At 40.2% G+C, this 6504-nt stretch overlaps 1 protein-coding gene across 2 annotated transcripts in view; it reads left to right on the plus strand.

Moving 5' to 3' along the window:
- The window catches only part of LOC135198665 (uncharacterized peptidase C1-like protein F26E4.3), a 101664-nt gene that overhangs the window by 20412 nt on the left and 74748 nt on the right, over positions 1-6504 (plus strand). The window lies entirely within an intron of this gene.

A 6504-nucleotide genomic window follows, 5' to 3' on the forward strand; every position in this document is an offset into this window, starting at 1 on the left:
TTTAAATACGAATGGAAGAGGAAGACGAAGATGAACTGCAGTCTTTGAGCGCGAATGAAAGAAGAAGACGAAGAGGGAGAACTTGAGAGTCTTTGACGATAAAAGAAAGAACAACCACAAAGAGTCTTCGACCACGAACGAAAGAAGAATAATTCTCTGGCCACGAATAAAAGAACAGGGGTAGTAGTACCACAACACGAATGAAAGAAGAATTCTCTGGCCACGAATAAAAGAAGAATAGGAGTAGTAGTACCACAACACGAATGAAAGAACAACAACAACAACCAGATTCTTTGATCACAAATGAAAGAAGAATAAGGGTAGTACCACTACACGAATGAAAGAACAACAACAATAACAACCAGATTCTTTGAACACGGATGAAAGCAGAACAGAAGTCTTTGATCACGAATAAAAGAAGAACAAATCTTTGATCACGAATGAATGAGGATGAAAGGATCTCTGACCACTTACGCAAGAAGGACTGTAAAGTCTTTGACAACGAATCTTTGAACACGAAAAGAAAAAAGTAGTGCAAGAGTATTTGGTTACAACCGAAAGAAACAGAATGAGTAGTCTCATATTTTCGTCCACTTTTGAGCTGTCGTCTCTAGACTAATAATGATCGTGGTAACATTTGGTTAGACGAAGTTGAAGGAGTTGGACAGCTTGGTGTGGGAAGTTAAGAAAGGAAGAAAGCAGTGTCCTACGAAGGGCTGAATGGAAGGGAGAAGAGGGGTGTTGGTGGGGGGAGACGGAAAGGGGAATCCTACGGACAGCACCAGCCCCGTTTAACTTCTGGTGTGCAAACAAACAAATGTGTTGAGTTTTAGTATTATGTAGATAGATATATTGATTGATTTGATAGTTCTTACTGGCGTCGCACCGACTAGGTTATTGATGCCGTCAGGCAGATATAAGAATGGAAATGAACTTCAAGTGCTTTAAGCGGACAAAGAATTCCTGCGGTATGCAGTTGCAAGTGAGGGGGTCTGCAACAAATGACGTTTAAACCTCGTACATAAGATCCCTCCTCTCTCTCTCTTTCTCTCTCTCTCTCTCGATGTATCTTTTTTTAGATATTGTTTGAACTCTCTTCCTCTTAGGTTTATCCTTTTCATAAACATATATTTATCATTGATGTTTATATACTCTCTCTCTCTCTCTCTCTCTCTCTCTTCTCTCTCTCTCTCTCTCTCCCCTCGGTGACACTTGTACCTTCAACCTGAGGATACTTCTGTGTTGACGTGGAAACCACAATTCCTTGAGTTTCGTGAATAACGAATTCAAAGTCTCGAATCTGAGCTTTGAGTTGACGCCCCTGTAGCGGGGTGGTGCCGTCAGTAGGCATTACTTGAGGTTCTTTGCAGCGTCCCTCCGGCCCCATCCACAGCTGCAACACCTTTTCGTTCATTTTACTGAACCTCCTCTCGTATTCTCTTTCTTCCATCTTACTTTCCTCAACCCTCTCCTAACTATTGATTCATAGTGCGACTGCTTTGATGTTTTCCTCCTGTTACGCCTTTCAAACCTTTTACTGTCAATATCCGTTTCAGCGCTGAATGACCTCATAGGTCCCAGTGCTTGGTCTTTGGCATAAAATCTATATTCAATTCAATTTAATTTGAGTTGACGCAATGTTACTAACCCAAACCTTAGATCCTGAAGGAGTAGCAAAATCCTGGTGGCAGTGAATCCTATAGGATACGTACTTCTACTCACTAGGCTTGCTGGACAACTCGAGGATGGAAATGTCTAAAAGTTTCTCTCTCTCAGTTTGCAGGATCTTATGTGAGATTTTTCGTAGGATTTATTATGTCATCATCTGGTTGAAGTGGCTCTCCACCCATCCAAGCACTGGCCAGACCTAGCGTCACTCAGCCTCACTTGATCGACGGACCAGCAAGACGTACAAACAGACGCAAACACTGTTCAGACGTCCTTCGGTTGAGTAACAAGAACAGAGCTGTCAAAATCAGCTGATTCTGTCAGCTCAGATGACCGGAAAACCAGAGTTATTTTGCTAGTCTTGGAATTATAAAGCCACATCACTTCCATACCACTGGTTACATTAAGTAGCTTTCAGAATCTGTTTTTAGCAAAACTACGCAACTCTCACTCCCCCTCCCCCCTTTTTTAGGCAGGATGGGTGGCTAAGGGGGTGGGGGATATTCCTGCATCTCGTGAAGGCAAGAATAAACTCTTCTCTCCTGAAAGCTGATATCAAATTGAGTTTATGACGATCATTCGATGGTCCTTGAAATGCAGTAAAGAAAAATGTTTAGCGAAATTACTCCAGTAAGATAAAATACCTTGTTGACACCCGTGACCTTAGTCATCGACGTTGGAATGCAGAAGTCTTCAGCTGGATCCGAAGAAGAAGTAGAAGAAGAAGGAGGAGGAGGAGGAGGAGGAGGAGGAGGAGGAGGAGGAGATGCTTAAGAGACCGAGACAAGACTATCTGTCACCAATTGACCAGTTGTTATGACTGACTACGTTCTGGTTTAGGGACTTTTCTCCCCAGGGACTGATTCTTAGAAGTCCTTAGCCTTTGCTTGTTGATTCAGGTTCTAATGAGATGGCTATTTGTCACAATTGCAACCCTCTAGCCTCAGTAGTTTTTCTTTTATTTTATGTTATAGTTAGCCATGATCTAAACGTCTGGCACCCGCTATAGGTGCCAACAGCACAGACTACCATCGAGCCGTGGCTAAGGCTACCACCAAAGAAAATTCGGCCCATTTTTGACTTGTTTGTCTGCTTGAATTATTTGAAATGTCCTGTCCCTCCATTTTGCTTTTGTGGACTGAGATGTGTAAAATTCTACCGACTGAAAAATCTCTGTTAAATTCGCTTTATGTGGATGATCCAAAGGCTGAGCTTTGAGTATGAATTCGGCATCTTAGGAGCGTCATTTTTTTTTTTTTTACGCATTTCTGCCCAGACATAACGAAGCATTCAGCCCCTGCTGACTGCTTCAGTCTTGTCTAATATCCACACTAAAAATAACTACGCATTTCTGCTCAAACATACGAAGTGTTCAGCCCCTTTTAACTGCTTCAGTCTTGTCTAGTATTCACTGGAAATCATTTTAATGGGCAACTCTAAACTTATTCATCTAAACATTCGTCTGGCTTAGAACATTAATTCAGCCAATGTTTTGTTTCCAAAACAGTTGCTGATACATCTTTCTTTTAAGCAGACAAAACTATACACTCCCATTCTCTCCACAGATCCTGTCCACCTAGTAGTTAGTCCACTTTCCACTTGGCACACCTTTCAGATAACCACTTTGACATACCCTGAGGGTTCTTAGAAGAAAACTTTATTGAAAAGACAAGCATCTCTCTTCTCTCTCTCTCTCTCTCTCTCTCTCTCTCTCGGGGCAGTACTGTAGGGTGCTGGATGTCTAAGGAATTTTTAGTGAAAAATTTGAAAAATTCCTGATACAAATGAGGAGCACATGCAAAGATGAGTAACAACGAGAGAGAGAGAGAGAGAGAGAGAGAGAGAGAGAGAGAGAGGGGGGGGGGGGGGTGGGACGGGGCCGGGGGGAGGGGGGCGAGGACACCAACGTATCTCCAGGACACTCAACCGTATTGTATTTCATCACATGCTTTATGCTTAATGCAGTTTGCACAAGTATTTACACAGCGAATGAATCACGGCCCTGGGACTCTGTCTCATAAATCCTCTGACATTTAGGAGGGCACCACAAACGTGACCTTTTTTGGTCTCTGGGGCATTGCGGGGGGCGGTGGCGGGGGCGGTGGTTGGTCTCGCGTAGCACATTATAGCTACGACGAAGAGATGATGATGATAACTACGATAGCAGATTAGAAAAAAAAAGGGGGGGGGGGGGTTGATAGAAAGGAGACGACAACAGGTGCGGACGACAAACAAGACGATATCTTGTATCAAAGATTTGCCCAGACCTCCTCCTGGCGATGTGTCCGAAAAGAAGAAGAAGAAGAAGGAGAAGAGGAGGCAGAAAAGGAAGAAGAGAAGAAGAAAAGGGGTCAGGAAAGGAAGAAGAAGAAGAATTAGGAGAAGAAGAAGATGAGGCAGAAAAGGAAGGAGAAGAAGAAGAAGAAGAGACAGAAGAAGAAGAAGAAGAAGAAGAAGAAGGAGATATGACAGGGATGGATAGTGACAGCCGAGTGTCCACAGACAGACGATTAATGTCTGCTTTAATTACGCAGCTGAATATATTCCCGGCGTTGCATTTCGTCTAAGGAGGATGCTCTCGTGGGAGACGCCATCTACTGGAGATGATAAAGATGTCTCTCCTCTACGCTAGCCGAAAAGAGCCAGAAAACTTCTTTTTTTTTTTAGCTTTAATAAGGAATCCCTCTGTGCTCGACAGCCTCTCTCAGTTCCGTACCTGGTGGCTAGTTGACTGCAGTGGTCGAAGTTCACCCAGCTGTTTAAAGGGTCTACCAGGATGTAGGGGTGGCAGTCTCATCCCGGAGAACAGGCTCAGAGGCTAAAAGGGTGTACTGTAGGTACACTTCAGAGAGAGCATTGACTTTCTCTCTCTCTCTCTCTCTCTCTCCTCTCTCTCTCTCTCTGCATGCAACATTCCGACGCATCCTCAATGTGCTGAAGTAATGCAAGATGTGAGTAAGGATACCAGAATATTTTGCTCAACATGTCTATCATGGATAGACAATGTTATTAAAGCAAGACTTAATGTACAAATATTTGAGGATGAAGAAGAAGAGGAAGAAGTAGAAGAGGAAAATGGAAGAGAGGTAAACAAAACTAAAATGACAGAAAAAAATAAGGAAAACAAAGAACAAGATAAAAGTATGGATGCAGAGATACTCATTGATACTACATATAAGGCAATCAAGCAGCATACATACGAAGAAATAAATTACGACATGACAACACAAAAGAAAATACCGAAGAGGCTCTACCCAGATCTGCACACTGATGGGAAAGAGGAAAAAACAGACAAGAAAGAAAAAGTCTGCAACCTTTTGAAAAGAGGGAATCGCAGATTCGGAAAAAGATGTTACTACAAACATCCCAAGGTATGTCACAACTATGAAATCTATGGTAAATGTGCATACCTAGACGGCTATGAGGATGATTACAGAGCTCTACATCCAAAAATATGTAAAAACCTAAAAGAAGGAAAAGGATATAAGTTCGACAAAAAATGTAACTATATGCACCTTGTAGCCATGAATCAAAATCAAATAAATAATCAATCAAATAATAAAATCCAAAATAAAGAGAGGAACAAATAATATGAGGTGAAGGAAAAAAGCAAGCCATCACCGCGATATGGAGTGTCAGCAAAAAATTTCCAAGCATCAGCTCCAAGATACAGCTGAAGAGATAAGTACTGTATTTACGATGCAAGAGGATATTGCAGATATGGAGAAAATTGCAGATTCAGACACAAAATGAATAATTATGATGAAGGAAGATCAAATATTATGAAAAAGTTGGATTTTTTAATGTCAGAATTTCTGGAAATGAAGAAAAGAACAACATACCAGAACAGGAAAGAGATGTGGGAAAATCCTTATTACCCATAATAAATGAAGGAGAAAACACGCAAACCATCATAGTGATGAATGCGCAGGGTTTAGTTACTCAAAAAGAAAAATAGAGTACTTAGAAGAACTAACCCAAATTGAAAAGAAAATAGATATAATGAAATAAGTGAAACCTGGTATTCCCAAGAGACTGGGAATGACGATCAAATAAAAGGGTTCCAAACTTATAGATCAGATAGGAAAAATAGGAATCAAGGGGGAACCGCAATATATGGGAAAGACAAAAAACCAGGAAAAATATATGAGAAATATAGTAACTCAGAATGAACTAATAGCAGTAGAATTTGAATCTGAAAAATTAATGAACATAGTAATATATGGACCCCCTAATACTAAAGAGTTTGACACAATAATAGAAAAATTCGATGATATATGTAGAAATCACAAGGACTGGACTATTCTCCTATCCGGAGACTTTAACTTTCCTTTCGTAGACTGGAAAGAACGAATAGGAGATTGTGGTTGTATTTATACATATAAAAAAGAGAGTAATAGTAGTGCAGAAGATAGAGGCAATTCGAAAAGCTATTAGATATGCTACTAGAATACAACATTCAACAAATAAATCACCTGCCAACAAGAAAGGAAAATACTTTAGACCTAGTATTTGTGAACGAGGTGAATTATGTTAAAGAAATAATAGTTTATAATGCGAGTATTTCAGACCATAATGTCGTAGAATTAACAGTTCATTCCAAAGCAAGTGAAAACAGAGATAAGCAAGAAATGAAAAAGTGGGAAGGATATGGAAAATACAACTTCTACAGTAAAAATATAAAATAGTCAGAAATAAATGAAAAATTAAACAAATATTGGGATAACATTTTCGTAAGTGATGATATAAAGGTAAATACGGAGATATTATATAAAATATTAGAGAAAATAGTGGATAAATATATACCAAAGAAGAAAAGTAAACATCAGTCATGCA

This window comes from Macrobrachium nipponense, chromosome 22, assembly GCF_015104395.2.
Source record: "Macrobrachium nipponense isolate FS-2020 chromosome 22, ASM1510439v2, whole genome shotgun sequence".
Lineage (NCBI taxonomy): Eukaryota > Metazoa > Arthropoda > Malacostraca > Decapoda > Palaemonidae > Macrobrachium > Macrobrachium nipponense.